At 35.9% G+C, this 23882-nt stretch overlaps 1 protein-coding gene across 1 annotated transcript in view; it reads left to right on the top strand.

Annotated features, from left to right (window-relative positions):
* Positions 1 to 23882, top strand: part of Mdga2 (MAM domain containing glycosylphosphatidylinositol anchor 2) — a 702900-nt gene that overhangs the window by 637796 nt on the left and 41222 nt on the right. The gene's annotated exons all lie outside the window — the stretch shown is intronic.

The following is a 23882-nucleotide window of genomic DNA, read 5'->3' on the forward strand; positions in this document are numbered from 1 at the left end:
CTATAAATAATGTTTATTTCCATATTATCTCAGAAATGTAAGTTTATTTTCTGGTTCAAGGGAAATAGCATACTGACACTTTATTAGTACAAAATCCCATTATTTTAAAAAATTTACACATAAAATCTGATCTTATTACCACTTTCATGAAGAATGTTTCTAACTATTTATGACTTTTCCAGTTAACTCACTTAGAGCCAAGACTGTAGCTCACAATTTCGAGCATTCCCATCAACTCACCTTCCCAAATTCTATGCTTATATCAGTGAATCTTTATGCCTAAATGTAATAAATGTAGCTTGAATAATTTTGAAATAAACATATTAGAAGTGTATTCTAAGAAAATTTACCTTTTAAAATTTATGAGAAAATACATCTTGGGATAGAGAGAAGGCTCAGTGATTAAGAACACTTGCTGCTCTTCCAGCCTATCCAGGCTTGATTCTCAGAACACACAGACTGCTCATTATTATCTGTTAAACGTAGTCCAGATGATTTGAAATCACCTTTTGACTCCTGAGGACACCAGCTATGCAGGGTCATATAGCACTAATAATAAAAACTCAGAGACAGATATTGGTGTTCTTCCTGAAGATCCAAAAAGCAGCCAAACACTAAAGAGGCCTTTTACCTCTACCAGATCTTCAGACCCAAGGGGCAGGATCCTGTCTCCATGAATCCTCACACTCCCCACTGTTGAGTTCCTGTCTCTTCCCCTGTATATTCCTCTCTCTGCCTAACCATATTGTTCTTGTCCCCACCTCCCTAGTGCTGAAATTAAAGGTATGTGTTCCCAAATTCTGGGACCACCTCTGTGTGAGCTCTTTTTCTCTTTTAGACAGATTAAATCTTTTGTAGTCCAGGGTGACCTGGAACTCACAGGGCTCCATTAGCCTCTGTCTCTGTCCTGGAATTAAAGGTGCGTGCTACTACTCCCTGGTCTGTATGGCTGACTAATATGGCTGTTTTGCCCTCTGATCTATAGGCAAGCATTATTTATTAAAACACAAATAATATACGTTCCCGCCTTTTGTCTAAAATATAAAAGAAGGCTATAACTAATATAAGAAAAACTATGTACAATAAATACAATAAACATATACAAATATAGGCAATAAATACATCAACAATGTCTATTCCATTTGCATTTAACACATTTAGAGAATACTCAATTATGTAATACAATCACTATATTCAGTATATACAGTTAATAAATATATCAATAATGTCTAGTCCATTTGCATTTGACAAATTCAAAGAAAATGCTCCATTATCTATCCTATTTTGGTGAGTCCAAAGTCTTATATGTAATTTGCTTTCTATCATAACTTGTTTTCTGGGCCTGGTAAACAAGGAAAACTTTAACTCTATCTAGTCTTCAACTCCCTCAGAGGCCCAAGAAGGAAATAACATTAACTGAGTAAGCAGGAAGTGCAAACAACTCACTTCCAAAGAATGTGAGAAATGATAGAAACAGCTGGCTGCCTGGATAGTCACCCAAAGTTCCTCTGCATCCATATTCCAGGGAGCATCCGTTTTCAGCCTACAGTCCTAGCATATCTGACAGACTTTTCTGTTAAGCAGGATATTCTAAAGGGCATCCCTTCTTGTCTTGACAGTGTTTGGCACTCACTTTCCTTTGTGTCCTGCTTGTCCAACTAGGATGGCAGACAGTCAGCACTGGAGGCAAGGGCATTTTCTTGCCCAATGGCTTGCTTTTACCACAAAGAAAACTTTATATGGAGTTTCTTTGAAGCCCGTCATTTTCTCTGAAGTAGATTGGTGTTACTGTAAACAGACATGTCACACTGTAATAAAAAATAGCATCTTGTTTATTAAAACATCTTAAATGCCATATTATGTAGACCTCTGAAGTGTTTGAAGATGAAATGTCTATCTAAAATATATCTTTGTTTGACCTTGAAAACTAACCTGTATACCCTTAATAACCTAAACAGTTGGTAGTAATAATTTTCAAGGACTAGAAATTTGCATTACATTGTTAAATGAGTTGTATAGGTACAATACCTTGAACAAGAGTAGAAATGTATGTACAGTATGTTCTAACAAAATTAATCTCAAATTTGTATCAATATAAAAAATTTGCATACAATATACAAAAGTCCAATCCAATGTAAAACATTTAAAGTAGCTGTATTTTTTAAAAGTAGATGCATTAATCTACTTTTTTCCTATTATATCTGTATTCTCCCTTATTTCTTCAAGAGTAAATTCAACAATCTATCCTTTTATCTTAATATATCTGTATATCCCTTTTTTTTTCTTTTTAAAAGAACTCTGTACCTAATCTCCTTTGTTCAGTTTTCCTCCCAGCCATAATCAATAAAAACTTTTAACCAACCCATCTAAACATTTACAAATATTCATAACCTATTGAAGGACCAAAAACCACCCACCCCACCTCTTGGGAATGTGGGTATCATATTCTTAAATCTACTTCCTTCTGTCTCGGGGGTGACAAGTATCTTTAGGGGTTCCTGAAAAGAAAAATCTGTGTTAATTGTCATGGTCTGGGGGAGGTAGCTGTGTTATTTGTTGTCCAGTGTCTACGTGATGAGAAGTTGCAGGGTTGGTCTCAAGCCCTGGTTACAGTGTCTGTTAGACTAGATCATCTAAGCTAGCCACCTCAAAATTGATCTGAGCAGTTTGCAGTCCAAAAACCAATCTTTAGATGGTGATTTTCAGCTTAGTGGTTTTATCATAGTCATGAAGGAATCATTGTTAGGGATCCCCATTCTCCTTTTGGGGACTTGGCAGGTCGCTCTCAGATGTGGTCATAGTTTACTGCAGAAAACTGAAAGAAACTTAAACCTGAATCATTTACAGGAAGGTAGATGAAATCTTTTTCTAAAATTAGTTAGTTCTCTATATGACCATTAATAATATGACAAAAAGTTTAAATATATATGTGTTAATTTTATAAAATTTATACATTAAAGAGAACAGTTAAGGAATCAATATAAAAACCAAAGGATTATGAGATTAGACGCGATAAAGTAGTCCTCAAATATTTGTTTTTTATCTGTCCCATATCAGGTGGTTCTTCAGACATGAGGCAGATATTATGGATTTCACTTTAATTAGCATGCTTGGGTTTAGAGAAAGAGATAGTCACGCTACAACTCCAAGCCAGCTTTCAGATACATGTAGACAAAACAATAATACAGGATAAATAAAATAGAAAATATTTTTAGGCATTAAAAATATTAAAGTACAAAATGTACTCAAATTAAATATCCTATTGAAAAGTACAATTAATATATCCTAATAAAAATTTAAAAACAAAATAGAATATAAAGTTCATTTAGGAATTAGTGTTTATGTATTCTTAAGGAGATCACCTTTCCATAAAGTGTGTGTTAATTTATGTTAAAAGTGTGAAAATTTTTACAGTCACTTGCATTCTGTATATCAAATGCATTTATATTAATGAGTCATCAATGACTGACTAAACTATACCTTAATCCCTGTTTATGATTTTAAGGAGACATTACCTTAGGTCGGATACTTATTTTAAGCCTATAAATCTAAATAAAATATTCTGTTCATGAAATATATACTCTACCAAATATGGCATGTATCCCTATTGAACAATATAGACTGAATAATACAATAATTTTTGTGTTTGTTGGAAGTTGAAGAAGTCCATTCTTTGAGTATCAAGTGTAGTTATACAGATTCAACTTGGTTTTTAATTCAGAGCACTTTAGAAACATGATTAGCTCTTCTTAAATTAACTATAATTGCAAAATCATAGTTCTGTTGTTAGCAAAAGACTGGAAGACAGTGCTAAACTGAACCAAGAATTCCATTCTGCTCTTCATTCAGCACTCTGGGCAGTGCAACCCTGGATAGGTAGTTCTGGAGTATGTAGAAACCAAACTGAGCAAGAAGGAGGAGCAAGCCAGCAATCAGTATTTCTCCATGGTTCGCCTTCAATTCTAGCTTCCAGGTTCCTGTCTGAGCTTCTGTCTTTGATAGATTGTAAGCTGTGAGAGGAAATAAAAGCTTTCTTCCCCAGGTTGCTTGCGGCAGCGTTTCATCTCCGCAACAGAAAGCAAGCCACAACATACAAATTTAGCAGCACTTGGGACAATACGTTTGTAGGTTAAAACACAATTTCTAAGACAGAACCTTTATGAATACAATAGGTTTATCCCTGTCTTTTCTGTTTTTAAAGGACTTTTATTTTGATTCCATGCATATGCCTATCTGTGTATAGGAATGTGCATGTAAATGCAGGTGCCTAAGGAAGTCAGACAGCAGTATTGGCTCCACTAAGGTTGACTGATAGGGAGCTGTGAACCACCCACATGGGAACAGGAATTTGAACTCTGCATGAGCAGTGTGTTTTTCAGCACTGGGCTATCATTTCAGCCCTTAGCCATATTTTTCTTTAAAAACAAAAATTACTGATCAAAAACAGTAGCATATGTATTTGGGGGCTAAGTGACTTATCCATTGAGTTCAACCCACAATAAGTACTTTACCCCCAAATTTTAAAGTTTGCAAAATTATAAAACTTCAAATATCAAATGCTAAAATCAAGTGGTTTATTTAAAAACTAAGACATTGAATAGCAGTCAAACAATTATGTGCAGATTTGAAATATCACCAGACAATGAATTTCAAAACTAATTCAAATGATCTGAGTTATACTGACCATCCATGTGATCAATATTTTACTAAAGACTAATTGATATACATATTTGCTTGAAAACTACTAATATAACTTGAAGTAATAGTATGTTATTGTAGATTCCAATACTTTTGTTGTTGTTTTCTTCTCTTTTTATAGTCTTAATAAATAAAGCTTGCTTGAATATCAGAAGGGCAAAGCTAAATTTAGAGAGGTCAGACAGTGGTAGCACATAACTTTAATCTGAGGGCTTGGGAGATAGAGTCAGATGGAGCACTGTGAATTCTAGACCTTACTGGGCTACCCAAGATCAATGCAGAAACAGAACCAGGAGGTGGTGACTCACACCTTTAATCACAGCACTAGAGGAAACATAAAATGGGAGAAAAGAAAGACTCTGATTTGTGTGCTTAGTCTGCAGTCACCCAGCCTTGGTAGAGGTAAGACTTCTCTAGTGACTTGACTGCTTTGCTTTTCTGGTTTTTGGATCAAAGTCCAATATCTGACTCTGGGTTCTTATTATTTGTGCTGCATGGATGCATTTTTTTTTGAGAAGTGGTTTCACTATTTAGCCCTAGCTGTACTGGAACTCACTGTGTGGACCAGACTGGCTTTGAACTCAGACATCCACCTTCTTCTGCTTCCTGAGTGCTGAAATTAAAGGTGTGTGCCACCACCACCCGCATGGATTCAATCACCTTAATCCTTGTCAAAGAAGCTCCCCAATAGACTAAGAAATGGCCAGTCTCATGTGACTAGAAGTATAAAACTCATTAGAAAACAGGTATCCATTTAACTGATTTAAAAAGAAATACATCATAAGAAGCTTCACATTTAGACTAAAAGCCATCATATGTTCTCAGGCTTTCACACTATGTGAGCTGTTTGTTTAACTACAAGTTCATTCTCCAATTGTGCATTTTATTTATGGTTCCTGTTTATACCCTTAAAACACTGCTTGCTCAGCAGAAGTGGCTCTCAAGATGCAATGCCCCCAGATCTTCTCTAAGGCTTGTTAAACTAACTGCTAACTTACTGCACCTGGGACGGACATTTATAGTACTAAGACTTCTAGCATAGTGGGGAAACAGCTTGGGCCACACTTGGAGACATGTTATTTGGCCATTCTACTATGAGAAGACTGAGCTCAGACACCATTTTTGTCTTTCTTTTTGACAGACATTCTTTTATGATGTCAGGAATATAAAATTTATTTTAACCATAGCCTTGAGTATACTGTGTCAAAACCTTTTTGTGGAATAAATGAATTTTCAATTTGTCTGGTAATTCTATGGCTTTCATTATTTTTTATTCTTTTCTTCTCTCTGTGGAGCTGAAGTTGGGATGCTGGGATGCATGTATGCTTAGCAAGTTCTACACAACAGAGCTGCACCCCTTCCATGATTTCTAATATTACCAGATAGATGAATTTACTTGTTATAATTGAAATTGTTCTTGTGATATCATTTATATGATCAATTAGTTATTTCCAAGATGATTGATGGAGTTATGTTTTAGGAATTAACAGATAGTCTGAGAATTAATCCTAATTCAAAAATTTTCTTTCAGTATGGCCAAAGTATACACAGTTCCTTGGGATGATATTTGTAAGGGCAATCTATGTATAAATACATTGGTGACAATGTATTTATTTGGATGATTTGTAGGGGATATGCATATGTAAGGGCTTGTGTGGATGCACGTGTGTCTTTGTATGTATGCATGTGGTGCTAGGGTTCAGCATAAGTGTGTTCCTCAATTGCTCTTCATCTTGTTTTCTGTGACTGCATCTCTCCCTGGCTTAGAGTTCTTCAGTTAGCCATGATGGCTCACCAGCAAACTCCAGGTGTTGCCTGACATTTCTGTAATGCCTGGTCCCACAGCCATTCAGTCCCAAAGAAATATACATAGGTCTACATTAATTATAAACTGGTTGGCCTATTAGCTCAGGCTTTTTATTAACTCTTACATCCTACATTAACCCATAATCCTTACTTGCATTAGCCACGTGGCTTGGTACCTTTTATCAGAGAGGCACTCTCTTCTTGCTTCCTCTGTGTTTGGGTGACTACTGCAGACTGCAGACTTTCTTCTTCCCCAAATTCTCCTATTCTGGTCACCCTGCCTATACTTCCTGCCTGGCTACTTGAGTGAAGTATAGCCTTTTATAGCAGGGAGGCAGCATTGAGAACCTGGGAGAAATACCCAGGGCAAACTCTATAAGACCTGGTGATTGAGTGAAGCTTGGGGGAAAGGAGGAGTAATTCTGAGCCAGAATGAAGACAAGTATTCCACACTTACATGCTTGCAAATGCTTTTAAGACAATCTTGTGTTTTCCATATTAAACTGTATAGTTTAAAGTACTTGTTCAAAGAAGAAAATTAACCATTTCAGAGTTGCATATTAGACAGACATTTCATAGAATGCATTCAGAGATATGTGAGATGATAAAATTTAAGAATAAAATCTGAAGGAAGTTTTATGTCTTGATATAACATAAATAAAATGTACATATATTCATGAAATTGTTTTACTTTATATCCTAATAGTCGTAGGACAAATTATCGCTTTCAGAAATCCATGCTTTTGGAATTGACACAGAAAATACATTCATGGATACCTTGCTTAGATATAATAAACAGCTTCTGTACTTAGAGATGTGTTTTGGAATATAAATGGATTTCTACTAAAAGGTACTGCAATAATAACTGTAAAAGATTTTAAAACCATACCATGAAAGCATTTTTAAAAGAATAATTCTACTTTCAAAATAATTTTAATTTTTTTCTTAATCTATTTCCTCTGTTATTTTTGTGTTCTCTTTTCTTCAAATTACAACTTGTGTTGAGCCAAGAGTTTTGTTCCACATAATACAGAAGGGTTTTTTTTGTAATATCAGTTATGATTGGAGGGAGCTTGTAAAAACATACACTGCTCCATCAGTCCTCCATATTGATAGGACCTGTAACATGTTGTTCATCACTCTGTGACTAGCCCAGGATCCGTGGTGTTAAAGTCAAAAGGGCAGAGAAACTCCAGTTGATCCTAAGCTCCATCTTCCTGGCTAAAAATGTGATCAACTATATTAATATCAGTTGATTCTCTGTGGCAAATATAGCCTCACTAAAATCTACATTTTAGTCTAGATATTTAATTTTGTAGCTGTCCTGTGTATTTCAAATAGTACAGATACATATAAGAAGATCAAAGGAAATCAAGAGATCTTATGAGTGACTGACTAAATAAGTTATGATATAAATGTCTTGTCTACATATGATCCATGCAAGACAACAATGAAGCATGACACATGCTCCTGTTACCCTGTTAACAATTTGCCACAGCCACAATGTTCTTTGATTCTTTGTAGGTAGACTCATATACCGTTAGAGGTGTGTAGGAAAGGATGGAACCAAATAAGAAGCACATTTGTGATTTTCTGAGTCCTATAATTTGGTACAGAGTAAACCGAAATAACTAGAAGGATAATTTCAGAAACATGTTAATGCTAATAATTTCAGAAAGATGTAATAGAGTCAAGTACAAGAAAAGCTTTCATTTCATCATAGACAAAGGCCTACCTTGCCCCGGGCAGTCAAATCCAAAATGAAGATTTGAGAAAGCAGCTATGACCGGGCTTCGTGATTCCTACATGTACATTAGTTTTGTTGCTGTTTTAAACCAATTAATCTTATTGTTATCTTACTTATATGCATGAGTGCATTTTGTATGTGATATGTTCACATGACTGATTGCAGGTCCAAGAAATAAAGCAGATTGTGAGCCACCCAACCCAGGAAATGTGACTTGAACTCAGGTTCTTTGCAAGAACAGTACGCACTCTTGACCAAGAAGCTTTCTTTAATTTTTGTGACCAAGTATCTTTCTTTCCAGTACCTATATGCTTATTATTTTATTATAGTTGTTAAATAACATTGAATAAAAAGAAGTTTCTTGCTTGTACTTGTAAGTTCTAGCTGAAAGTGATCAGTACCTTTCCATGTCTTGTTGCTATTTTATCCTTAGAATTAACCCTAAATAAACTGAAGGACCTAAAACTCAAAGGCTGCACATAAAATTCTCAAGTCAATCCAGTGTAAGAAAAGAAAATCTAAGAAATTAAAACCAGATTAGGTTATCATATTATCTATATTGAGAATATGGCATTCTGTGAAAATCTATTAGTAATTTATGAATAACTTTCACAAGAAAAACCATCAAAAATAGGAAATTTGTGAGGTTCTAAGGGAGATGATTGTGAAGGTGAAATTCCTGCTGGTAAAAGGGTGAGGACTCCTAAATACTTTAACTGTAACTTTTGCATAGAATAGTCAGAGACCTCAAACATTCTCAAAATGTGTTCAGGGACAGGAGACAAAATCATCAAATTTCATCAGCAGATGTTTTCTTTGTTACATATAAAACCAAAAACCCTACATCCTCTGCTTCCTCGCCCCCTGTCAATTGCTATGTGCAATGTAAATCTCTTCCACATGTACTTCTCTGGATAGTTTGTTCATATTTTATAATAAGTACTAATAATTATTAATAACTCCCTTTATTTTATTTTTGATGTGATAGTAATGTGTGAATAACTATTTGGTTGTTGTGGATCCTGTATCAGTATAAAATATGAATCCTGGAGCTATTCCTATTTTTTTATCATGCATGTACAAATGAGGAGATGGCCAAAGTAGTAACAGTATACAAATATGGTATGAGCTCTCTTCACAGGTAGAATAATGAATTACTATTGGATTAAAAAGAGAATGCATTGACACATAGTAATAATCTCTTGTCATTTACACTTCTGCTAGCATGATCTTTGGTTGTTTATGACTTGGCATTGGCAGGGCTCAGTTTGTCTGTCAATTCCATGAGGAATTCAGCCATTATGAAATGCTTGTTCTGTTTACTTATTAAAATGAAAACCAATTATTATTATCTACTCATTAGTAATTTTATAATAAATAGGTAAATTTTACATTTTTGGTGTATTCAAAAACCCATAAAATTAAAAGCACATAGTAAGTGTTATGTAATAAGTAATAATTATTGTTGAAGGAAAGCTGGCTCCACTGTAAAAGAATGCCATGTAGGCAATGATTTTTCAACTGTAAATGCCCTACAGAAAAATGAATGAGGTTATCTCAAAAGCAGAAAATTTATCCATCTTTCCTTAGTTTTCTTTTCCTTCCTACCTGCCCAATTCATAGGGTAGTGTCTGGTTCAGAGTGACCTAAATGTTCAAGGTCATTACCAACATGCTCGATATCACTGTTTACCATAATTATCAATTACTTTAATAGTCTATCATCTTAAATTAAGATAATTTCATGAATTCTTTCATTGTATCAAATATATATTTTTACTTTTTAAAAAATATAATCTATTAATCTCTGATTGGATATAATCCCTGTGGTGTATTTGTATTTATTTCCATTTTCTATAACTACACATTAAGATTAACTGTTGCTTCAAATAAATATGAAATTTTTATTCTGCTTTGCACATCTAATTTTAAGTGTATATATACATTATGTTTACTACATATACGTTACATATTATATATAATTTCAAGAAGCAGGAGTTAAGTTTATGCTGTCTACGGAGGGTCACATTTATTTTCAATACTTGAATGTGGGCTTCCAGAGCAAAACGTCTTCAAAACTGAGATCCGGTTTTCTAAGGCTGGATGCATATATCTCCTAATTCCTAGGTTGTATTAGAGGCTGGATAAGGATGCACTTCGGAGAACTCACCTTCAAAAAGAGTTTCTGTGCAAGTCCCTAAGAATGAAGAGTGTTTGGAAATAATAGTTTTCACTATTTATTAATTTGAATCATTGTAAAGAACACGTTGATGTAAACACTGGGTGATATTAAGTTGTGGGTTAGATACGTCAAAGGCTTTGAGAGCTAACTGAGATTGGTTATAACTAATAGAGTTATCTCAGTGGCTAAGACTTGCATAAACAGATCTTCATGTGCCTGGGTTTGATCCCAGCACAACAAACATACAGGGAAATAAACAAGACCAATAACAGATTGAATGAAAATAAATGAGTCTAGATTAAATGTTCTCATATTAGTATATTTGAATGTGCATGATTAGCATTTTAGAATTGTAAGAAAGTTATTAACCTTTCCAGAACTCTGGGTAGTGATATGCCCTTATATAGCTTGAGTCCTGTTTGTTTCCTATTTAATATCTTTATTATTAGTGCTTATGTGGTCAAATGAGTCATGCTAATTTTAATTTCCTTTTAGAGAATTTCATTTATGAGTAGTGTGTTTACATAACTCTTCTGCTTCCCATGCATTCCAATTCTTCCCATGTCCCCCTCACTCCCAAAATTTATGGATTCTTGTTCTTTCCTTTATAATTGTTGTTTACGTGTATGTTAGTTCACAAATGCAATCGGATGAGATCATTTAGTGTTGATCATATGCATATGTGTATAGGGTTTATTTCTTGGAACTGATTAACCTATCAGAGGATTTGTCTCCTAGAGAAGACAGATTCTTCATATCCCAGCAGTCATTCATTGTCTGTAGCTCTTCTTCCAGCTCTGTGAAATTTGACATTGCATACTCACATTGACATACTAATAGTTTTTTTTTACAAGTCTTTTTTAGAAAATCATGTTGTTTAGATCTCCTGGCAACACCTCTGTCATACATAGAGGACACTTTCACACAACAGATGTCCTATCTTGGCTCTGGCACTGAAAATCTTTTCTCCCTTTTTTTCATAATGTTCTCCAAAGTTTAGGTTTATGGATGTTTTGTAAAGCCATCAACTGGGACCAGGAACCCTGAAGTTGATTCTCATCTCATTTTCACTAGTTATGACTTTCTGCAATGGTTTGTGTCTGTTACAACAAGAAACTTTTGTGATGAGGGGTGTCTTAGTTGGGGTTTCTATCACTGTGAAAAGACACCATGACCACGGAAAACTCTTATAAATGAAAAAACTTTTAATTGGGGTGGCTTACATTTTAGAAGTTCAGTCCATTATCACCATGGTTGGACACGGTGGCGTATAGGCAGACAAGGTGATTGAGAAGATATATAGTCCTGCATCTTTAAACACAGGCAACCGGAAGTGGTCTGTCTCATTGGGCAATTCTTGAGGATATATGAGACTTCAAAGCCTGCCTCCACAGTGACACTCTTCCTCCAACAAGGTCACATCTCCTAATAGTGGCCTTCCCTATGACCTTATGGGGACACTTTACGTTCAAATTACTACAAGGGGCAAGAGCTACATTTACCTGTGGGTATAAGAATGAGTTTTAGAATGCTGTTAGAAACTAGCCTGTTATTGAAGGGTTAAGTGTTTGATTCTCTTCTACTCTGTGGCCTCCCAACCACAGTGAGTAGGCTGGGTTTACACTTACCATTTTTGTAAATCTTCCTTCTCCTGACAAGTACATAGATTGAACCAGATGCATAGTGCATCTCTATCGTGCCAGAACTCCCATGGCAAGATAGAAAGTGAGTCAGGAGAATCCTGAGAAGTGATGGGCCTGCTAGATTAGCATATACTCTCACAAACAAGATACCCTGTGCCAAACAAAGTGGAATGAGAAGACAAACACCTGATGCTGTGCTCTGACCTTCCCATGTCTGCAAGTCACCTCCACTCATATGAACAGGTGGGCATACACATAGACACATATGCATGAAACATTTTAAATTTTTAAAACAAAGGTTTTCAATTGTACTCATCAAAGCGAATGTTATTAGTTAAGTAATTATATTTTATCCAACATTGTTTATGATATCTTTCCTCTTTAATTTGTGTCATTATTGTTAGTTCTTTATTTTTGAGGAATGGTTGATTTTTTTCATTTTTTCCATTAGTTGAAAATAGATTTTTTTCTAACACAATATATTCTGATTCTAATCACCCCCCTACTCCCAGTTCCTCCCAGCCTTCCCTCTCTTCCCTTCTGGATCTACTGCATTTCTTATGCTCATTAGAAAAGAACAGACTATAACCAAAGATGACAAAATAAAATGTAATAATATGAAGCAAAAGCTATCATTTCAAAGTTGGAAAAGGCAACCCAACAGGAGTCCCATAAGCAGGTACAAGAGTCAGATTGTAGATCAAAAGCCTTGTGGTTGGGTTCATGTCCAAGTTTCTTATTCAGGGTCTCACAGAGTACCTTCTTGCCTCAAAGAGACTAGAAATGAGGGGTGGAGGCTCCAGGTAGGCACCAGATTGAGTTCTTTCTCTTTCTTCTTTTAATAATTTTTATTGAGCTATACACTTGACTTCTCCATGTTCAATGAGTTATACAGATGTTGTCCTAGGCAATGGAGCTTCACTGTTTCTTGCTGAGAGCAATCCTTTATCTTAGGTTGTTTAAGAATTTCGATGTGATCCTCTCACATCGAACACAACGCAACAACTCACATCCAACACCTCAATTGAATGGAACCCAGTCTTGCCACTGAATGCTTCCCCTGGGGACAAGACATGTCCAGTTGAGTCTCAACATCCCCCATTCCTAGGAGTCCTAATTAGGATCACCTTCCTATATTCCCAGAGGTTTCCAGTGGTACTGCTTCCATACAATGCCAAATGCCCCCAATTCCAACAGTCTCTCCCCCTGAGTCTCTCTACACCCATCTTCCCCTGTACCTGAACCCCTGAAACTCATCCTCACCTACCCCCAGTATGCCTGTAAAATCTATTCCATTTACCTCTCACAGGGAGGTCCATGCATTTCCCCTACCCCTGACCCCTCTGCTTTACCTAACCTATCGGAGTTTACTGATTGCAGCTTGGTTATCATTAGCTTAATGACTAACAATCACTTATAAGTTATTATTGTAAACATGTTATTATATAACATGTTTATCTTTCTGGGTCTGAGTTATCTCACTCAGAATGATTTTTTTTAATTTCATCCATTTGCCTGAAAATTTCTTGGTGTTAATGTTTTAGTTGCTTAGTAATACTCCATTGTATAAATATACTACAATTTTATCTATTCTTTAGTTGAGAACCATACAGTTTGTTTCCAGTTTCTGAATATTATGAATAAAGACTCAATGAACATGATTAAGCAAAATTCCTTGTGGTAGCTTTGAGTGTCCTTTAAGTATATGCACAAGACAGGTATACGAGGATCTTAAGGTAGATCAATTCCCAACTTTCTAAGGAACTACCATATTGATTTCCATAGTGGCTGTACAAGTTTGAACTCTCACAGCAATGAAGGAGTGTTCCCCTTGTTCCACATCCTTGTCTGTCACTTACGTTATTGATAGCCATTCTGATGGGTGTAGGATGGAATATCAAAGTAGTATTGATTTGCATTATCCTGATTGCTAAAGATGCTGAACATTTCTTTGTTTCTCAGCTATTTGGCTTTCCTCTTTTGAGAATTCTGTTTAGATTTGTACTCTGTTTTAAATAGATTGTTAGGATTTTTGGTATCTAGTTTTTGAGTTCATTATATAATTATATATAATAATTATATAATGAACTCAAAAACTAGATAATAATAATTTGTACAGACTGAAAATAATGCCTTCAGTGGGGTCTGGATTTGACATACAAAAGAAAATTCTATTTGTATATTAATTTCTACTTTAAAAATCTCTTCCTTTAAAATCATACTAGCAGAGATAACAGATAAAATGGAGATATTTAATGTTGTGTGGGAATGTGGAGTGGAACATGCCATGTATCAGAAACAAAGCAACACGTCCATATATCAGCTAAAATGTGCTCAGCTTTAGTCTCAGTTTTCAGACACAGTAACTCTATAAGAGATAAGAAGGATCAGTGTTTCCTCTGATGGGGAACAGATTGATGTTCTTTGCATTTGCAAGATTGGTTAAGATTCTAAAATAATTTTTAAAGCATGAACTGTGTTATATCAGAATAATGAAAATTCAAATCACATAACTTTCATTTTTTTTAATCTAGAAATGCTACCTGAGGCTAAAACCATAATTATAGGGATGTATTTCGTGGTATATAAAACAAATCCATGCTCCTTTTTTTCAGTGTAATTTGTTCAAAATTACATTATATAGCCAAAAAGGAGATATAGTAATTAATCTCTATATTTAGCTAGGTCTGTGTGTTCTCTTATTATTTTACATTATGGTCATGAAAACTATTGTAAACTTTAAGAAATTCTAATTTTTTCCATCATTAAATGTTATATCATGTTACCCAAAACGTGAAGTGGATCCTTTGTCATTATTAGAGGGTACTATAAAATATGGTGGTCGTAGATGACAGTGAAAATAGACAAATAGAGGAATTTGCTGCTGCAGACTGTCTATGAACACATTTTATGGCACTCCTGTGGCATTCACATGGGGAGAGTGCTGAGGTAACAAACACTGCCTCTCTAGAAAACTCCTTCCTAGCACATACAAAAAACCAGTTATGGAAAAAGATAGGCTTTGTCCCTCAAAGTGTAAAAATCCTGTATGTCATCAAAAATATGTTGAAGAGTTCCAAAATTCCATTTGAGAGAGTATTTTTCAAAAGAACATTCTGAAAGAGCACACACACACACACACACACACACACATCTCCATATCCTGAGGGCAGAAAGATATAGAAGCAAAGAATGAAGGATCAAAATGAGGGTTCTGTACATTTGTATTTTATTAACAGTAAAAAGATACATTGAGTAAGTACAAGATAGCAAGAGCATATTTTATTGATAAATATATAAAAGTTATTTCTCTGTTTTCTGTATAATTCTGTAATTTTTGAACAGTTTTAAACTGTTTTCAGACAAATCACTTCTGCGGTTCCTAGTCTTAGCACACTTGTGTTTAATGAACTTCATGCATTGCAGCAAACAGTCCCTTCACCATCGCTAATATGAAGAACATTAATGGGGAATTATGGCATGCTATTAATATTTTACCCCTTCCTATGAATTAGATACTCTACAGAACTCAGCAGTCTAGTTTACTAACTGCCTTGAAAACCAACCTTATTTAATTGATAAGATAATTACAGACCTCAAATTTCTTGGTATGTCCATGAACACATTAAAGGTCACTATCTCATTGCCTGTGTGTTTTAGAAATCATTTTATGCCCTAAACCTATGCAATTTCTATTCTAATGTGTCTTAATACAACTTGTGTGTGTCTTAGAATTTGAGAAACCTAAGAAATGAGTGCTATGCAGTGGGATGCATGCCTTTAATCCCAGCACTTGTGAGGCAGAGGCAGACAGATCTCTGTGAGTTCGAGGTCAGTATGATCTACAGAATGAGTTCTGATTTTCAGTTCTTTGTAGTTAAATAACCTGTTTGCTGGAAAATTTTGGAATTTCTTTCCAGTGATTTTATTAAATTATTGTGTGTGTGTGTGTGTGTGTGTGTGTGCGTATTCCCTACCTTGATACACATTTTCTAGTTCTTTACAAAAATTTTGATATAAAGTCTTTTTGCAGTAATGAAAAATTATTTTCAAATAACTTAAACTCACAACAGATTGCATAGAAATATGCAGTTGGAATGGGACTGATGGATCATGCGACCAAACCCGTCTCTCTGAATGTGGCCAACAGCAGGGGCTGACTGAGAAGCAAAGGACAATGGCGCTGGGCTCTGATTCTTCTGCATGGACGGGCTCTGTGGGAGCCTTCTCAGCTTGGTCGATCACCTTCCTGGACCTGGGGGGAGTTGGGAGGACCTTGGACTTAACATAGAGTGGGGAACCCTGATGGCTCCTTGGCCTTAAGAGGGAGGGAGGGGAGGTATGGGTGGAGGGAAGGGGAGGGAAGGGGGAGAAGGAGGGGAGGGAAGGGGGAGGAGGAGGGAAGGAGATGGAAATTTTTAAATATAAAAAAAAAATAAACCATGAGGAAAAAAAAAAAGAAATATGCAGGGAAGTTCTTTGGAGACCTCCAACATCAACCCCAATGGAAAGTCCTGAACAAACTCAGTATGTTACAAAACAAACAAACAAAACCAAAAAGTTGATAGTAGTACAAGTTCCAGCATGCCACCAGCATTTTTCAGTTGTAAAATACTCTATTTGGTATGTATGTGTGCTTGCTTGTACAGATGAAGTGTATGTAAATCCCATGGACCGGTATACCACAGAGCAATCAGCATACCCTACTGTATCAATACATAAAGGCTGTCTTATATTACATTATTATAGCCACATTCACCCGCAACTTTGAGAAACCACCAATTTTCTCTTCATCTCTATTAGTATCATTTATTTTAATTATTATAAAATCAACCAAAGTAATCAGCATCTTTGGTTGACGTTAGTTAACCAGTGTAAATTCCTTGAGATTCATCCAAGTTGTGGCAAGTGTCAGCATTCTTTTATTAAGATCTAAGTAGCAGCCGGGCGGTGGTGGCTCACACCTTTAATCCCAGCACTCGGGAGGCAGAGGCAGGCGGATCTCTGTGAGTTCGAGACCAGCCTGGTCTACAAGAGCTAGTTCCAGGATAGGCTTCAAAGCTACAGAGAAAACCCTGTCTCGAAAAACAAAAACAAAAACAAAAAAAAAAAAAAAAAAAGATCTAAGTAGCATTTTGTGTATGAATATACCAGTCTTCTTAGCTCTTTGAAATGTATTTAATTTATGCAAGTTTCTCTGTTTTGTCCAGATCTGGGGTAAGCATAGGTATCCTTTGATGAACTGAAGTTCAAACGGTAGTTTTTCCCCACCACTTCAACTTAAGGATCAGAGAGAAAGTGAATAGTACAGATGAATTATTCCATAACACAGCCAGCCCCCAGCACTGCAGAAAGACTGAACTCCTGCCCGTACCCCTTCAGACTCTTCTAAGAAAACCTAGGTTTTAGCTTGGGGAAGGCTCCTTACACCTGAATATTTTGAGGGGAGAAAATACTCTCTGACTGTCAATTTGCCTGTGTCATTATCCATCTGTGACCTTTTACCTGATGTGGTCATTTTGTTCATTTGTTTCTTTGAAGGAAAAGGCTGAGTAATGACTGTTCTATACAATGATGGGAGAAACAAAACACTATCTGCTAATGTATCTCCTGTTTGTAGCATGACCTTCTTTCCATTAGGGGCTGCAATTTTCCTCTAACAACTGTCAATCTTCTCTTATGATTTCTCTGCAGTTGGATCTGGAGAGTATAAAAAATCCTGTTATATTTCCTTCTTTCTCTTGAGAAATTCATCGTGTACAAACAAATCTTACTCCTGCTTATACTGAGCTAAAATTCTTACACTCTGGTGATATTTTCATTGATTCCATCTGCTTAATTAGAATTATTGACACCTTTTGTTCTTAATTAGTTGTCTGACCTTGATAAAACATACTTTCTGCAAGTGTTTTTCCCCCATCCAGTCACATGGTCTTGCTTTCAATTTAATTTCAATTTCTTGCATTTAATCTCCTTTTCTGTCTCCATCTTCCTTTAGTTTTATTTTTTTAAAGGAGTCGTCACATATATGTGATGGTCATTAGTGTGCATTTATTAAACACTTAAATTATGTGGATGGATAAAATTCTTAAAGCTGAGTGCTATCTCCCCATTTGAGAAACATTTATTTTCGAGGCCTCTCAAATCAGACAGTTGAAAGTCTTCACCTGCTGTGTCCAGTGCTTGATCCTCCTCTGCGCTACCTGCTGAAATGAAGGGGCATTGTGGATCCAATTGCTCAGACTAAAAAGAGCCTCCCTGTAATTCATTACTAATATCCATTTTATCAGTGAGTACTGAAAATTTTATCTCTTGAAAGCCCCTTAATGGTTCCATCTTTGTTAACCTCTTTAAATTTTCCCAAGTCATATAAACCTCTTTCTGAATGTTTTTGTACCTTTCCTGTTTAAATTGTTTACATTAATTAGCTACAACTTTTTAAAATTCTATGATTTTTCTTACTAATTATACAAATTGCATATATTAAGAATTCTGACCCATGTTTTGGAAATTACCATCATGAGTTTATCTTTGCCTTTCTAATTGTAATTGTACATGCTTTAAAAACTATGCAATTGAAAATTTGCTTTTTACAGCCTCTGAATGTTAGGTTGTATTAGAAAAGTTAGCATATTCAAAGACATTAAATTTTCAAATATTTACTTTTAAGACATTAATGCTTTCTCTTAGAAAACTGAAGATTGGAACATGTTGTGCAAATTTATCTTAATTTGGGTAAAGTGATGAGGATTATATTAAATTAAAATACAATTTAAAAATGATGAAGTTGCTCAGTAGTAAATTGCTTACATAAGACCCAAGTCAAACACAAAAATCATTTAAAAATGATATTTGGATGTAGAGAGTTTTAACTAGGGAGTAATATTAGATCGCATATTTAAGAAAGATGAATAAATTATGTTATTAAAGATAATAATTTCATGTAAAGATGAATATGGATACCATATGGAGTTCTCTAAAAAATGTTTAAATGTCTATATCATTGGTTGTATCAAATATTAATTTATTTGGTACCATTTAGAGACTTATTTGTTGCATATATCTAAATTAAACTTGATGTGACCTTACTATTTTAATAGTCACCACTGAAAGGCTAAGAAATGTTTTTAACAATTATCTTTTGCAAAAATTTGGAATTAGTCTCGTATTATGAGAAGGAGTTGCTGCATCTGTGTATGGCTCAGTCACAGGTGGGTGGGTTTTAATGGAAAGTAGATGAAAATTTTTCAGATTTTTAATACATTAACGTTCTTGCTTTTATTTGTGATTGTATGAAGGGATTATGAAATACAAGGCTGGAGAGATGGCTCAGCAGCTAAGAGAACTTGCTATGCAAGTATCCTGAGTTCAGACCTCCAGCACCCATGTAAAAGGCCTGCATGCTGATGCCCAGACCACTGTGGAGATCCGGATGCAGAAACAGGACCACTGTTGGCTGGCAGCCTGCCTCCAGGTTCAGTCAGTGATGCTGTCTCAAAGAAAGAGGCAAAAGTTATAGAGCACAACATCTGGCCTCTGCATGCACCCATACATACACATATGTATGCACCCACACATACGTGTTGTAAGAAAAATGAGGCAGAGAAGCAGACACAATCAGTTTCAACAGCCTGACACTGCTTTATTAGAACAGTGAGGCATCCCAATCCTTCTGTGGGATGAAGGTTGAGTGTTATTAGAAGGGTTGTGGTACACAGACACACACACACACACACACACACACACACAGTGAGAGAGAAAGAGATAAAGACAGAGAGAGAGAGAGAGAAAGAGAGAGGGGAAGGGAAGGACAGATGGACAGAAGGGGAGGGAAGGAGAGAGAGAGAGAGAGAGAGAGAGAGAGAGAGAGAGAGAGAGAGAGAGAGAGAGAGCAACAACTAAATTACAGCCACTTTCTATGGTTTGACTGGGAACAGGGTGTGTTGTTTCTAATAGCTGGACATATGTTTCTGTATGTGGAGTGGATCACACTAGGGATTAAGCTATTTTATAGGTAGGGGCTACTGCCCAGTCTACTCAATTCCTCCATCTGACGCTATACCCAACACGTTATACACACATACATGAACACAAAATATACAGTGAATTACAATATGTGTGTAAGTTTAAATAACTTACATATTTTGATAATTTTTATTTAATAACAAAATTTTACAGTGAGGAATTGTGATCCTCTCAAACTTTTGGAGAATCTTGAAGTATACTTTTGTACATCTTAGATTTATTTCTCTTGAAACTTTACCCAATATTGGAACATATCTCAGACCCACGCAGGTTGGGTATTCCCATGAGAATTGCTCTTTGCAGAGAAATGATAGCCGCAATTTCTCAGCCTAGACTTTAAGATACCATGTAGAATCCTGCTCACCTCAACAAACCATTTGAGCCCATTGAGGAGAAAAACCTGTAGTGAGTTACTTAACGGACCAAGATAATGACGCACATGGAACTAACCATGAGTCCAACTATGACTAGAAATGAGGCAGAATCTGCCAGGTTTTCCCCAGTTGACTTGGACAGCCTGTACACAAAAAAGAAATAAATGTTTGTGTATGCCAAGAAGACTTCTTGGTGATCTGTTATATTGTATTGCTTGGCAATGGTTAAATGCAACATTGTGTTATTTTTTAGTTTGATGTTTCTTAAATCACATTTTTCTTCTAGTTTTTAAATGGAAGACAATAATAGCAAAGTGTAACCCAAATTAGAAAAAATATCTAGAAAAAATATTTTGCAGTGTAGACAGATGAACTGTACCATCTACTGTTAGCAATACTATATATAACATTTAAAGTTGCATATGAGTGTATAATATTGAAAACAGCAAAATGACAGAAGTGTCTATGAAATAGATGTGAATTTCTACTTTACATAACCAGTTTAGACAGCTGCAGCTCACGGCCAACAGGCTACCTCATGGGAGCATCGAATAGACACAGGTGGTGTTTCTGGTTTTGTTTATTTTTTTACCTTATGTTGTTGTGTTGTGTCCATGACTTCCATGTTTGAATTTACGTGTCGAATCAAGAGCTCCAAGCCATAATTAAGAATAAAAGTAAAGCGTTAAAAAATGTAAAATCAAAAATTTCTCCAAATGTATGAACCCATCCCTAGCTGTTTATGAGTTCTCCAGTTTCAAAACCACCGCCCAGCATCTCCATCCACATACATTCTCTCTTTAAGAGCATGAAGACTGAGAATGGGTTAACCACACTGACTTGTAAATGCAAACCCATTAAGGAGTTGTTGATTCTCCTTAATCATAAACTCTAGAAAATTCATGATTTTATATTTCTGATAATGTTTAAGTCCTAAATTTTCTATGTTCCTCTTACAGGTGTAAAGAAATACTTGTTATTCACAAAATAATTCAAATAAATGACCATATGTCAGAGAGACAGCAAGTTAATCCAAACTAAAACCTTGAGATAATTTAAGCAAAAAACGTGAAACTATGCATTTCGTAAATGAATAGCTGCGCCACTTCATTTCACCAGCCATCCCAGCTTGAAATGATGATCAGCTCCAGTTTAGGCTGAAACAGCCTTTCATCTGTGGGACGCAATGACATCAAGAAAGTAACAGGCTTTCCAATGTCTCTATTCCTGCCCCATTTAACCAACTTCTCTATGGAGTACTCAGTCCTCAGCACAACTGAATACAGAACTTACATAACTGCAGGTTCTTGATTCCAAATTTTAAACTACTCAGTTCAATTTGACATGGCAGGAATTAACTATAAGTTATCAGCAATGGGGTAAAAATGAGGTTTGGAAACATACAGATAGTCCTGATTAAGGAGGAGCTATTTGCTACAGAATCCGTAATTGCTCTAATTGCCTCTGCACATAACTTTCTAGTACCACTTAATTTCTTTTTTAAAAAAATATTTTTTATGGCTTATTCAACTTTATTTTATGTGCATCGGTGTGAAGGTGTCATACCCCAACAACTGGATCTTCAGCCAGTTGTGAGCCACCATGTGGGTGCTGGGAATTGAACCCAGGTCCTCTGGAAGAGCAGTCAGTGCTCTTAACCACTGAGCCATCTCTCCAGCCCCACCACTTAATTTCATATGCAACAATATTCTGAATATCAAACTGGCACCAGAAAGTATTACGCACATTTAGGGTAAAATATTTCAGTAGCCAGAAAAGTTTATTCCTTCTTCAGAAACTGGAAAATTTTAGTTTGGTGTTGAAGCATACAGAGTGTTGACATCACTTCCTAGTTTGTGTCTGCTAAAATGATTTATGTATACTACAGTAATATTATACCTTTCAAGTCTGACATAAATATGGATCCCGAATGCTTCCCAAGCTGTATTTTTATTCTTGCAGTCTGATTCCCACTGAAAGTCATCGATAGCATCAACCTGGTCATGACCTGTTAGATTTATGACCATGGAAATGCTGTCAGCAGTAGTAGATGCTGCCGTCACACCCTAGGAGACGGCAGAAAATTTAATCAGCAAATTTTGGTGCTTTTTTTTGAGGGGCTAGGTTTGAAACAGTCCATCAAAATGAAGTTGGCTTCCACACAATGCTACTTTCCTCTAATAGCGAAATAATAGTTAAGCTTCCAAGAGCTGTGACCACCAAAAATGAATAGGCCCTTATGTATTTCCTGGAGAAGGTCCTGTCAGCAATAAGTTAGATGAGAGTAGGAGCAAAGTTTGATATAGACCTTTTCCAAACGTTTATGGGAAGTAACTCTAGGACACTTCCTGCAAAACAACTTCCTCTATAATCCAGCTGAAACAACGGTGCATCTGAAATTTGTGGCATCCATTTTATATTGGGGGGTATAAAAATTAAGGCACATGGGGACCATAGAGTATTTTTTTAGCTATGATGAATGAATTTTTTAATTTTCAGGAAATAAAATGGATACAACTCAAGATCATTGTGTTAAGTGAAATAAGCCCGTCTCGTGAAAACAAATATTGCATCTTTTTTCTTATAAGTAGAAACTGAATGGGGGTATGAAGGTGAAATTCGGGACACTTGGGATATACAAAGGAAAGAGGCATAGGAGGATGAAATAGATGGATAGAAAAAGTGACAAATGGATTAATATAATCAAAGCACGTGGATGGATAGAAACACCATAATGATATCACTAACTCTGTACCATCAGCATATGCTTGCTACAGAAAAGTAAAGGAAATGATTTGCAGCATGAAATCTCATCATAGAGGTGTATTATTCAGTGAATAAGCATAAGAATGTATGGATTAGACTCTGCAATGTCCGTATTTTTAAAGCCAGCTATTATAGTCCCTTGCAGAATAACTGGTGAATGCAAATAGCAGTTCACATGGAAAACAGTGTTGGCCTTCCTCTCTAGCTAGTCAATTAAAACAAGAGGAACGATGGTGTGGATGTGCCCTATATTCAGTTAAAGTACCCATATTTTCTTTTAGCTCTCTCTCTTCCAGTCCTTTTCGGTGGAGTTCCTAAGAGTGCTTTTAGGTGTTAGCCATCCAGATGGAATGAGGAAAAGATGGCAGCATGATTTCATTTCCTGCTTTCAATTTTTTTATTATAAACCATTTGTCCTATTAGCTCAGGCTTATTATTAACTAAGTCTTACAACTTAAATTTAACTGTTATTCTTTTTTTATTAAAAATTTCCATCTCCTCCCCTCCTCCTCCCCCTTCCCTCCCCTCCCGCCCACCCATACTCCCACTCCCTCCCTCTCCAGGCCAAAGAGACATCAGGGTTCCCTACACTATGTTAAGTCCTAGGTCCTCCCAAATCCCCCCAGGTCCAGGAAGGTTAGC

This window comes from Arvicola amphibius, chromosome 7, assembly GCF_903992535.2.
Source record: "Arvicola amphibius chromosome 7, mArvAmp1.2, whole genome shotgun sequence".
Taxonomy (NCBI): domain Eukaryota; kingdom Metazoa; phylum Chordata; class Mammalia; order Rodentia; family Cricetidae; genus Arvicola; species Arvicola amphibius.